We start from the raw sequence: 14418 nt of genomic DNA on the forward strand, positions 1-14418 counted from the left end.
ATGGATTTTGATGATGATGATGATGGTGATAATTCACCATTGTTGTCCTATGTAAACAGTATAAGCATGAAAAATATGGAAAGTAAAATAGACATTGCTCCTCACTTCATCCTCCTGGCCCACAAAAAGACTAGTCAATCAGAAGAAAAGAGTTTATTACAGTTCTGTTTCTACATAATATATATATTATATCCTATGAGTATGTTTCTCAGGAATGGGCTTCAAGTCATATTTGAAAACATGTAAAATAAGCAGTGTGTGCAGCTTCAGAAACCATTATTTTAAAAAATCCCTGAACATTTAAAAATCACTTTTACAATTTGGTTATACACAGATCAGGCCTTGTTTTTTTTTTTTTTTTTTTTTTTTTTGTGGGGCTACCTTTCATTAAGAATTTTCTTTCTATGAATAAACGTAGACATCTGCCTATAAAAGAGATTGTTGTGTCTACCTTTTCCATATCATGAGTTAAATGCATGTCACCGTGTAACTGATAGAGAAAACAAACAATAGTACACACATTACATACAAATTTTCTGAGAAGACATGCAGATTCCCAGCCCAAATAGAATGTTGCTTTACTGTAAAGCAATGCCTACAGCTAACCTAGAGAAGTGCTGAGTATCAGTAAACCTACTTCTTGGATACATCTTACACCATACTTCCTATAAACTTTAGAGATCACAAGTGCCACTTTAGCCTTCTGTTCTTACTCCATTCTCCTTGGTGGATTCCATGTACATCTATGGCTTCAACAGACACCTTTAAGGCAATGACTCTCAAATCTTACCTAGAATAGGTATATCCTGTCTCCTGAGAACAAGTCCTGTATTTTAGACTGCCTGTTGAGACTCTCCACGTGGATATCCCATAGGTACCTAACACTCAACATTACTTAAATCTCCACTATCTTCTCTCCCAAAACTGCTGCACCTCATTTATTTCTTGTTTTAATTAATGACCCCACCATCCACTCAGGCTGCCCAAACTGATTTGGTGTCCTCACCACCCATAGACTTGAATGTGCTTCAAACTTGGCTCCTTTTCCATAAACTATTGCTTTAGTGATTTTCTCCAAGCTCCAAAGTCATCTTTACGTCTGTACATCTTCAATTACAGACCATTTTACTTGATCTGGTTTTAGCTCTCAAACTACTCTCTTGAACTAAACAAAGATGTTTTAACCTGAGGAACATGGACTACAAAGGATCCATTATATGACCCCTTTGAAACCACAGATACTCCTTGACTTACAGTGGGGTTGCATCCGAACAAACCCATCAAAAGTAGTAAATACGGTAAGTCAAACATGCATTCAATATACCTAACCTACTGAACATCATAGCTTAGCTTAGCCTGCCTTAAACATGCTCGGAACACTTACATTAGCCTACAGTTGAGTAAAATCATCTAACACAAAGCTTATTCTATAATAAACTGTTGAATACCTCATGTAATTTATTGAACACTGTACTGAAAATGAAAAATAGAATGGCTGTATGTATGGGTACACAAAGTATGGCTTCTACTGAATGCATATGGCTTTTGCGCCATCACAAAGTCAAAAAATCCTAAATCAAGCCATTATACGTCAGGCACCATCTGCACATTGAAGATTCTATGCATGAGTACACATGCATTCCTGGATCTGTAGATTCTTATCAGTTTCTCAGAGCTGCTGATTTTCTGAAACCCAGGCATCTACCTCCATATACTCCCTGCTTCTAATCTGCCCTTACCTAAAATGTGGTTTACAGGCCATTGTTGATACTCTGCAGTAATCCGGATCCATTCTCACACCAAAGCCTGGCTTCCTGCTGCCCCATGAGGGGAGGGATTATTTTCTGAAGCCCCTATTGAAGGACTACTCAGCTGGTTTTTTTCTAAGGACTTTGCTCAGAGGCCAAGCCTGACATAGCCCTCACATCTCAGTCTTATTCCCCAAAGGCAGCTGATTCTCTGCTACCTCTTCTGGGGTAGCTAATGAGCTTCTGCTTGAAGTGAGAATAATCGGGCTCTTTAGGATTAGTCATGGAGTTTGGTGGAACCACCCAGAGTTGACCTACCAGCTCTCTGCAACTAGCAGAAATCTCCAGGGACTAGGGACACAGCTGTAGGTGACGGGGTTGCCAGCGAAACTCAGAACTCTGCAGTCTTCCTTCTTCTAATAGAAACACAGCTCTCAGCGAAATTCACTAGGATCTTGAGACCTACTAGATGCTTTCTCCTATAAACATGAGAACAATATGAGTCTTTTGAGTTTTCTTTCTCTTGGCTGGACAGACTCGTGCTGCCTATTTTATTTGAAATTTCTGCCACCAATATTGCATGGGATGCTGACCTGCTATCTTTTTGCTTACGGCAAAGCGTTTTCACACATGCTAACCTCCACAATAAAACACACACCCACACACACACATACATTGTGAGCACGGCTTTTCATCTGTGTTCCAGGGTTCGTAGGACCACCAACCAGGCTGACTCCCCCAAATTAATCATTATGAGGAGAATGAATTGTATTTACATATGCATGAAGGGGCAAGGCTGTAGGCAGGGAAACAATTTAAAGGCAGTTGCAATAACTCAGATAAAAGGTAATAAAGTACTGAACTATAATTCTGGTAGAGAGGAATTAGAAAGATGAGAAAAAGAGAAAAATATTTAAGAGGTCTTATAATTTATTGGACTTAGGTCTGACCAATTCTAAAATAAACATTGTGTGAAAAATGCCTCTTGCTTTTATCTTCCTCCTTATTTTATTTTTAAAAAGTGAATTCTACTTAACATACAGTAAAATGCAAAAATCTTAAGTGTACAAGCTGTTGAATTTTTACCTATATATGCAACAATGTAACCACTACCCAAATGAAGATATAGAACATTTCTATCAGCTCAGAAAATTTCTTCAGGCTCCTTTTCAATAAATGTCATTCAGAAAGGTAATTACTATAAACCAAAAATAAAATCCTAAGTACCCAACCAACTGAACAGATACCCTCTGGGCCAAGGGGGCCCCATAGAACCTGAAAAACTGAATTCTCAGGCATTATGGGGGATTGGACACATCTCATTATACTCCCTCCTTTTTGGAGTTTAGGCACAACTGACCAGCATTAACATTAAGATGGAGATCACAAGACCAACAAACTAGACTCTTTATTGCAATAAGATACCAAACTCCAACCTGACTCTGGGACAGCATCATGTGACAGATAACAGACCCTGAAGGAAATCAAAATATTTTGTTCCAAAAGACATTTCTTTGAAACATTTTGAAATGACCCTGCAAAGCCATCTTTTGTGGGGAATAAAATTGCATTCTTAGAGAATCTCCATTACTGTAGCCAGGTCTTTCATGGATCTAGGAAAGATTGATTAAGAGTCTGACACCTTTTAAAGTCTGAAGAAAGACATTTGCCATCTATTCTCTCTGAATGCTGCTATCTGGAGGCTTCATCTACATAACAAGAACCTTGGTCTTCACAAACTCCCTCCCCCTTATCTTAACTAAAGCATTTCTTTCTACTGTCTTCAAGCCTTTAGACAAAACTTACCTCTTTCAACCAATTACCAATCAGAAACTCTTTGAATCCACCTATAAGCCCCAACTTCAAGATATCCTGCCTCTTTAGGCTGAACCAGTATACCTTTCATGTATTGATTTATGATTTTACCTACAATCCCTGGCCCATGGTCACTCATATGGGCTCAGAATAAACCTCAAGTATTTTACAGAGATTGGTTTTCGCGTTAACACTACTATGCTTGCTTTATCACCAGAGATTAGTTTTGCCTATTTTTTAACTTCTTTTAAATAGAAACTACAGCACAAATTTTTTTTATGTCTAACTTCTTTCATTTAAAAGAATATATTTTAAGTTTGCTATCCAAAACACCACCAGGATGACTAAACAGTAGAAAGGAGAGCTTTATTGGTAATAATTGTTTGCAAGCTGGGAAGAGAAAGTCTCCATCATGAACTGAAGGTCTCTCTCTTCAAAGAGGGTATGGACAGGTTGGGTTTTATGCCTTCCAGGGTCTCTATCATAGATATTCAGCAGGTTTGGAAGAAAAGTTATACATATTTATGAGGACAGTTGAGTGCATGCATAATGGATAAATATACATTTAACGTACATCCCATGTTCACTTTGGGGGCAGAGCTTTAGCATTAAAATGAGATGAAATTTGACTCTACATCAAAAGGTAAACTGTAGGCCATGAAGGTGGTTGGTATGTAGCCTCTATAAGCTGGGTGAAACTGGCTTTGGGCCTGCAATTGCTTATCAGAGAAGAATGTTTGTAAGGCCAGCCTTCTGCCCAATTGGAGCTATAGTGGTCTGGGCTGTAAATCAGAGCTAATTGCTCTGATTTGTTAGAGAGTTTAGTCATAAAAATTTAGAAATTTGTGAGGCCAGCCAGGCCCAGAGCTTGACTAGTAAGGAAACTAACTTTGTTTTCCTAACCCTTGGGTCATCCTAATGGATAAAGGGGCATCTATTTTGGGGTCTCAGATCACAGATTTATCAATGTTTTCATATGTATCAATATTTTAATTTACCATATGGTATTCCCATATGTATATACCATACTTTTGTATTCATTCTCCTATTGATAAGCATACCATTGATTTCTAATTTGTGCTATATGAAGAAATTTGTTTTAAACAGTTTTATACAAGTCATTTTCTATGCACATACGCTTACTTTTCTTGGGTGTATACCTAGAAGTGGAATTTCTGAATCATAAAGTAACTATGTTTGACTGTTAGAAACTGCCAAATAATTTTCAAGAGAGGCTGAACTGATTTCCAGTTTTGACTTGTAGGTTTAGACAGCTGGAAGAATGTTGCTCCCAGCATTATAACAACAAAGCTGGACATAATGTGAATTCATGACTTTTCTTGAACCCATCAGGGAAGTGAGATTGCAAGGCAAATGACTAAATAGAAAACTAGGGAGATTAGAAGCATGTAGGGAGAAACAGGACCTAAACATTTTTTCACCTGAGGCAGTAGCCATCAGATGCCATAAAACTGGTAAGAAGACTCACAGCTTTTTTGTGAATTTAATTAATTGCTAAGGAGTAAGCAATGTCCCTGGGGGCCATAGACATAAGGTTTGCACCTTTTTGCTTTTCCACCATGAATTCCACCAGATGCTCACAGTGAAGACCAAGAAGTATTCTGAGAAAGCTTCCCTAATGTTGCAGTGTGGGGAGGGTAGGGGAGGAGCAGTCAGTGCCAAAACTTCTCCATGACCCATTTCCCATATTTTTCCTACAGAACAAAAGCCACAATCTGCAAAGCAAAACTAGAAAGGTGTCACCTCAGGGCACTGTGGAAACTCACTGTAGCTGGGAAAGGGACAGGGACCGAAAAGTCTGACCCATCAGGGAGGGGCAGAAACGTGTGTTAGGCCCAGCATTATAGCTGGACGAAGGGCAGGATCACTGTGAAACTCATGCCGCAAGGCTGGGTCACAGTACCTAAGACTGAAGCTTAACCCAGAACATGACAGAACACCTTCCCCCTTCTCCCTGGTAGCCAGGCTAACAAGCAATGAGTAAAATTAATAGTGGAATACATCTCAAAATATTTAGGAAAAGGGTTATTTCTGGGGTTAGTCATGTAAAGGGAAGACCCAAAGACAAGCAGGGAGTAGAAACTAAAACAAACAAACAAACAAAAACCTTTGGCAAACTTTCCTATGGCCTAAGCACAAGATACCACTGGAGAAATTTGAAGCCTATAGCGCACTGAGGATAAACACCTCAACACAAACTCCAAATTCAGCCCAACCCCTGACTAGATTAGCACATGCTCCAACATTAGAGGTCTAGAGGTCTAGCAGAAGAAGAGACATACTCATGTCCAAGCCAAAAAAGTGTTTTTACCTCATTCTCTACTGTCCTATATTACATTTCTAATTTCAGCAAAAAGTTATGAAGCATACAAAAAGGTAAGAAAATAACAGTCTGAAGAGACAAAGCAAACATCAGACCAGACTAAGATATTAAAGAGATATGAAAACTATCAGACAGGGAATTTTAAATTACTATGATTAACAGGTTCAGGAATTTGGAGGAAAATGTAGGCAACATGCAAGATCAGACAGATAATTTCAGCAGAGAGATGGAAACAATGAGAAAAATCAAATGAAAATGCTAAAATAAAAAGGAATGAAGATGAACACCTTTTATGGGTTCATCAGCCGAAAAAAGAATCAGTGAACTTGAAAATATGTTAAAGAAATCATCAGACCCAAGCACAAAGAAAAATAATAGTAAAAAAACAAAAAGAAAATCCCAGAGCATCAGACAACTATTGTACAATATCTAACATATACACAAGTTGAGTCCCAGAAGGATTATAAGAAAATACATCTCAAAAGATCCAGAAAAATCACTTAACAAAATTTAACACCTATTCATGATAAAAACTCTTAGTAAAGAAGAGATAGACAGTAACTTCTTTTAATTTTTAAGGAACATCTAGATCGTTGAGGAATCGCCACACTGTCTTCCACAATGGTTGAATTAATTTACACTCTCACCAATAGTGTTTGTTTTTCTCTACAACCTCAAGAGCATCTGTTATTTTTTGACTTTTTAATAATAGCCATTCTGACTAGTGTGAGATGGTATCTCATTGTGGTTTTGGTTTGCATTTCTCTAATGATTAGTGATGTTGAGCCTTTTTTTCATGATTGTTGGCCACATATAAAACAGAAATACCATTTAACCCAGCAATCCCATTACTGGGTATATACCCAAAGGAATATAAATCATTCTATTATAAAGACACACGCATGCATATGTTCATTGCAGCACTATTCACAATAGCAAAGACATAAAATCAACCTACATGCCCATCAATAACAGACCGCATAAAGAAAATGTGGTCCATATTCACCATGGAATACTATGCAACCATAAAAAGAATGAGATCATGTTCTTTGCAGGAACGTGGATGGAGCTGGAGGCCATTATCCTTAGCAAACTAACACGAGAACAGAAAATCAAATACGACATGTTTTCACTTCTAAGTGGGAGTCAAATGATGAGAACACATGGACACATAGAGGGGAACAACAGACACTGGGGCCTACTGGAGAGTGGAGGGTGGGAAGATAAAGAAGATCAGGAAAAAGGAGGATCCGTACTAAAGGATACTAAGCTTAATACCTGGGTGACAAATAATCTCTACAACAAGCCCCCATGACACAAGTTTACCTATGTGTAAGTTTACCGGCAGGTGGCTCGTGCCTGTAATCCCAGCCCTTTAGGAAGCCAAGGCAGGCGGATTACCTAATGTCAGGAGTTTGAACCAGCCTGACCAACATGGTTAAACCTCGTCTCTACTAAGTATACAAAAAATTAGCTGGGCACAGTGGTGTGTGCCTATAATCCCAGCTACTCAGGAGGCTGAGGCAGGAGAATCGCTTGAATCCAGAAGGCAGAGGTTGCAGTGAGCCAAGATCACGCCACTGTACTCCAGTCTGGGTGACAGAGCGCAACTCCATCTCAAAATAAATAAATAAAATAAAATAAAATAAAAGTTAAACTTAAAAAATAAAATAAAGAACATCTAAACAAAACTCTACAGCTAGTAAAATGGTAAAATACTGAATGCTTTCCCCCTAAGATCAGGAATGAGGTAAGGATATCCTAACTGCTCCTATTTCACATTGTTTGTATTTGCATTTACCTGATGTTGATGCATCTTTTCCTAAGTTATTGGCATTTAAATATATTATTTTGTAAACTGCTTGCTCGTGTCTGTTGCAGGAGTCTGGGCAAGACAAAATGGTGACTTGGACTGGGGTATCACTAGTGATGGTGGTGAGAAATGACAGTATTTGTAAAATTTGGAAGGCAGAGTCGAAGAAAATATTTTATCCTGAAATATTTTACATGGACTACAAAATAATAGCATTGACAGCTTCAGTTGATTACCTCTTAAGTACAAGGCACATTATTTTATCCCATATTACTTCTTCCAGCAACTCCGATATAGGCATGAATAAGATCAGAATATAACGAGCAAACTGAGGAACCAAGAAGTCAGCTAACTCATCCACCATCTACACCTAGTAGATGGTAGAAATAGTAACCAGTAGAAGTAGTATTTTAAAATCCACATCTATCTGATTCAAGAGCCCACTTTTTCCAACATATCACCTCCTCTCTAAGATTGAAAAAGATGAGAAAATTACAGTTCATAAAAATGATTGTGAGCCTATGATAGCTTAATAGAAAGTGGGTAATTCTATCAACTTTTTTCAAGAAATATGTAATGTTGGGCTGAGGATAAATCTTGGATTAATATAATTTAATAAGGTAACATATCCAGGTACATGTTTAATTTAAAATTTTTATACCTTTTAATCTCTGAAAAGATAAATGACCCAAGTGATTTTTAAAAATTAGTATATTTCAAAACAGAGACTTAAAATTTTATTCTGAAGAGATAATCAGAGATGGTCACATTTATGTGTGAAATTACAGCATTCATAGGGAATGGAGACAATCTGAATGTTTTATCAAAAAGGAGATGCAATTTATTTCATATGATGAAACACAATGCATCCCTAAGAAATGAAGCTCATAATTTTTTGTCATTTATTTTTAATTGTGGTAAAATATATATATTTATTAGTTGACCATTTATAAGTATACAATTTTATGGCATGAAATACATTCACAATATTGTATAACCATCACTGTTATCTATAACCAAAACTCTTTCATCATCCTCAACACAAACTCTGTACCTATTAAATGGCAACTCCCCATTTCAACTCACCTTGAAGCCCCTGGTAACCTCTATTCTATTTTCTGTCTCCATTAACTTGCGTGATCTAGGTATTTCATATAAGTGGAGTATCAATACAATATTTATCTTTCCACATCTGGCTTATTTTACTTAGCATAATGTCTTCCAGGTCTATCCATGCTGTAGTATACATCAAAATTTCATTCCTTTTTATGGCTAAATAACCATTTGTTGTATGTATACCACATTTTGTATCTGCTGATGGACACGGGTTGTTTCTGGCAATTGCGAACAAGGATGCTATGAACTTGGATGTAAAAATACCTGTTTGAGTACCTGCTTTCAATTCTTTCAGACATATTCCTAGGAGCAGAATTGCTGGATCATATGGTAGTTCTATGTTTAACTTTTTGAGGAACTGTCAAAATGTTTTCTAAAGCAGCTGCACCATCTTATATTAACACCAGCAATTCATGAGGGTTAAAATTTCTCCATGTTGTCGCCAACATTTGTTATTTTCCATTTTCTTTATTACAGCCATTTCAATAAGTAAAAACTGGTATCTCATTGTAGTGTTGATTTGCATTTTCCTAATGACTAATGGTGCTGAGCATCTTTTCATGCCCTTATTTGTGTATCTACTTTGGAGAAATGCCTATTCAAGTCCTGTGTCCACGTTTGAATTGGTTCGTTTTTTATAATTGTTGTTGAGTTGTAGGAGTTCTTTATATTATGAATATTAATGCATTGCTAGATTTCTGATTTGCAGATATTTTCTTCCATTCTACAGATTGCCTTTTTACTTTATTGATGGCATCCTTTGGATGACACTTTCTTAATTTCAACGAAGTAAATGTTACCTACTTTTTCTTTTGTTGTCTGTACTTTCGGTGTTATTTCTATGAAATAATAATCCAAATCCAAATCCAATGACATGAAGATTGTCCTCAATTTTTTTCTGAGACTTTTGTAGTTTTAGCTCTTATGTTTAGGTCTTTGATCAATTTTGAGTTAATTTTGTTTACAGTGTAAGTTAAGGGCCCCACTTCATTCTTCTGCATGTGGATATATAGTTTTCTCAGGATCATTTTCTGGAAAAACTGTTCTTTCCCCCACTGAATAGACTTGACATGCAAGTCTGAAAATCAATTAACCATATATGTGGAGGTTGATTTCTGAGCTCTCTGGTCTATCCCATCAGTCTATGACTGTTCTTATTACAATACCATACTGTTTCAGTTTAGTGTATCATTACAGTAAGTTTCAAAGCCAGGAAGTATGAATCCTCCAACTTTATTCTTCCTTTTCAAGGTTATTTTGGCTATCCAGGGTCCCTTGCAATTCCATAAAATTTGAGGATGGGCTTTTACATTTCTGTGAAAATGGCTGCTGGAATATGATATGGATTTCACTGAATCTGTAGATCACTTTGGATAGTATTGATATCTTAACAATGTTAAGTCTTTCTATCAATGAACGTAAGATATATTTCATTTAGGATTTTCTTTATTTCAGCAATGTTTTGTAGTTTTCAGTGTACAAGTTCTTTATCTCCTTAGTAAGATTTATTCTAACTACCTAATTCTTTTAGATATACTGTAAGTAGAATTAACTTCTTAATTTCCTTTTTGAATTGCCATTGCTAGTATACAAACACGCAACTGATTGTGGTGTGAGCAACTTTGCTGAATTTGCTTATTAGTGCTAGTAGTTTTCCAGAAGATTATTTGGTATTTTCTCTATATATGATCATGCCATACTTGTAGAGAGGTAATTTCAGTTCTTCTTTTCCAATTTGGAAAAATTGTTAATATTTTAAAGTTATAGAAATCAAGATGTATGTAAAATGAAAAAAACTACAATGAAATACACTGAAAGGTAGTACTGACTGATTCTGCAGATGATTGAATTATTTATAGCTTTCTGCATGTTCTTAAATTTTTGTAATGAAATTTGTTTTATTACTTGCCAGGCACGGTGGCTCATGCCTGTAATCCCAGCACTTTGGGAGGCCGAGGCGGGCGGATCACAGGGTCAGGAGATCAAGACCATCCTGGCCAACATGGTGAAGCCTTATCTCTACTAAAAATACACAAATTAGTCAGGCATGGTGGCACGAGCCTGTAGTCCCAGCTACTCGAGAGGCTGACGCAGGAATCGCTTGAACCCGGGAGGCGCAGGTTGCAGAGAGCCGAGATTGCGCCACTGCACTCCAGCCTGGAGACAGAGCAAGACTCCGAAAAAAAAAAAAATTAGCTGACAACATCACTAATCATCAGGGAAATGCAAATTAAAACCACAATGAGATACCACTTTACCCCTGCAAGAATGACCATAATGAAGAAGTCGAAAAACAATAGCTGTTGGAGTGGATGTGGTGAAAAGCGAATACTTACACTGCTGATGGGAATGTAAATTACCACAACCACTATGGAAAACAGATGGAGATTCCTTAAAGTACTAAAAGCAGATCTACCATTTGATCCAGCAATCCCACTATGGGTATTTATCAAAGAAAAAGAAGTCATTATATGAAAAAGACACATGAACATGCATGTTTATAGCAGCATAATTCACAACTGCAAAGATATGGAACCAACCTAAGTGCCGATGGGCAACCAACGAGTGGATAAAGAAATTGTGGTATACATACAGCATGAAATACTACTCAGCCATAAAAAGGAATAAATTAACGTCTTTTGAAGCAACTTGGATGGAGCGCAGGCTATTATTCTAAGTGAAGTAACTTGAGAATGGAAAACCAAATACTGTATGTTTTCATTTATAAGCGTGAGCTAAGCCATGAGGATGCAAAAACATACAGAGTAATATAGTGGACACTGGGGACTCAGTGGGGAGGTTGGGAAGTGGGTAAGGGATGAAGGACTACACACTGGGTACAGTGTACACTGCTCAGGTGATGGGTGCTCTAAAATCTCAGAATTCACTGCTAAAGAACTCATCTATGTAACCAAAACCACCTGTACCCCCAAAACCATAAACATTAAAAATAATAAAAAGAAAAAATGAGCTGACGTGTGTAGTCATATAGGGTGAGAACTGTTAGTTCCCTGAGGACAACCCTACATGTCATCCCTACCCAGGCTGGTCTATGTCCAACATTATTTGACATGGCCATGCACATTTACAAACCCATTTGAGGTTGTTCTCAGTATATTCTCACTATGGTTTCTTTTTTCTTTGTTTTGTAGCTGTGACAGCAGTTGAAACGAGCAATCAAACATATGTCACCAAATTCATCTTTTGGGTATTTTCCAACCTCTCCAACCTACAAGGCTTGTTCTTCCTGGTCCTTCTGGTCATTTACCTGACACTCTGCAGGAGAACATGCCCATAGTGGTGGCCACCAGAGTTAACCCTCCACACTCCACTGTATCATCTCCTCAGCAACCTGAGTTTCCTGGATATCTGCTACATGTCTACCACCATCCCGGTCATGCTGGTGAACTTCTTCCAGGAGAATAAGATCAACTCCTACAAGGGCTGCCTTTCCCAGATCGTCTTCCTTGCGTCATGAGCCAGCACTGAGGGTGTCTTGCTGGCTGCCACGGCTTATGACCACGGTGTGGACATTTGTCATCCTCTTCAATATAAGCTCCTAATGAGTGGAAAGGTCTGTTTGTTTGGTAACTGGGTTTTGGATGTGTGGGCTGGTCAGTTCTGGAACACACACAGCACTGACAGCCACATTCATTCTGTGTAAACCCAACCCAATCAGCCACTTTCTGTGTGTCATCCCATTGCTCCTGGAGCTCTCCTGCTCAGACACCTGTGTCAATGAGTCTGTGCTCCATGTGGTAAGGGCCACCACTGGCCAGAGCCCCTGCCTGTTTACAGCAATGTCCTACATATTCATCATCTCTACCATCATTAGGATTCCCTCTGCTCAGGGCAGGAGCAAGGCCTGCTCTACCTGTGCCTCCCACCTCACCATGGTGGTGGTCTTCTTTGCAACACACCACTTCAACTATGACAGGCCCAGAGAAGGGTGCTCCCTGGACATAGACATCCTGGTCTCTGTGCTTTTCTGTGTTGTGACCCCAGCGTTGAACTCCAGCGCCTACAGCCTAAGAAACAAGGAGGTCAAGAGTGCAGTGAGGAGGTTGACAGGAAAACACAGATTCTTTAGGGAGGTCAGCAACTAGATCCCATTCTGGATTAGAGAAAAACATGAACATTCTAGTTTCAATTATAATTGTGCTCACTCCACATAGCATCTTTTGACAACTCTGATGCCCATCCCACCAGGACAAACAGCTATACCTGTGTTGAGCACTTAACACACTGTGATATTGCATGCTTTCTGTTCTCTAATCCACTGATATTTTGGAACATCTTAATCATGCACTCCCAAAAAATCGTAGTCACTCCCTATTTGCCCCCAAGTTTGTAGCTCTAAACAACCACTAACCTGTTTCTGTGGTTTTGGATATTGCTATTCTGGATGTTTCATATAAAGGAAATCATATACTATGTGCCTGGTATGTCTAGCGTCTCTCACTTGAGATAATGTTTTCAAGTCTCATCAATATGACAGCATGTATCAGTACTTCAGTCCTTCCTATTGCTAAATAATTTCCATCATATAGATACACCACATTTTATTAACCCATTTATCCCTGGATAGACATTTTGGTTATTTTAACTTTTTATGAATAATGCTCCTATGAAAATTTATGTACAAATTTTTGGTAGACAAATATTTTTATATATCCTGGGTGTACAGCTAGGAAAGGAAGTGTTGGATCATATGGTAAATCTATGTTTAACTTTTTAAAGAACTTCCAGACTGTTTTCAAAGCAGTGGCACCGTTTTACATTACTAAGAACAGTGAATGGGGTTTCTAATTTCTCTACATCCTCACCAACACTTATTGTTATGTCTGCCTTTTATTATAAGCATCCTGGTATATATGAAGCCCTATGTCAAATGCGATTTTGATTTACATTTCCCTGAAGGCTAATGACCCTAAGGGTTTTCATAATCTCCATTTCTGTGCTACTTCTTCGCACATGGAAAAACCCGTTGCTAGGGGATTTTTGAGCTTTAGTGACTTAACTCTTAACACTGTCTAATGTTTTTATCTTAATTCAGTGCAGGAAAATACTGTAAGATTTTCAGACTTATACCTTCTCCACATGTGGGCCCTACAGAACTATTTGATGGCTCTGCCATTTTCCCCTTCAGAACTCCACAACAAGCAATGCCATCACCAAGTTATGAGCAATGGTAGGACCAGAAATCAGGGGCCACAAAGGTCTAAGTGGTGCCGGCAGGAAAAAAGGGAAGCACTGCATGCAGGGGGGAGCCATAACTAGGAGCCGCTTGAAGCTGAGACAGCAGACATGTTGCAGTACTGTGGCTCCAGATACACGTCCCTCCGGTGGGGCATGTGGAACGAAGAGGCTAGGTCCAAGCAAAGCCCATGGCCATGGCCACCAGAACAAACAGAAAACACTCCCTCATGTACTGTAAAACCCAATCAAATAAGCCCACATCCATGCATATGCCTTCACTCACTAACTAGGAGGAGGACAAGGCTGTCTTTCAGGCTTTAGCCACTACAACTCCTGACAACAAATCCAGTACCAAACTCCATTCACAATGTCTCCAAAGAGCT

The 14418-nt window shown here is 38.4% G+C and overlaps 1 pseudogene; it reads left to right on the forward strand.

The window, feature by feature from the left end:
- Window positions 1-12942, forward strand: LOC111527224 (annotated as a pseudogene).
- The last annotated feature ends 1476 nt before the right edge of the window (window positions 12943-14418 follow it).

Source organism: Piliocolobus tephrosceles, chromosome 1 (assembly GCF_002776525.5).
Source record: "Piliocolobus tephrosceles isolate RC106 chromosome 1, ASM277652v3, whole genome shotgun sequence".
NCBI classification, from domain to species: Eukaryota; Metazoa; Chordata; class Mammalia; order Primates; family Cercopithecidae; genus Piliocolobus; species Piliocolobus tephrosceles.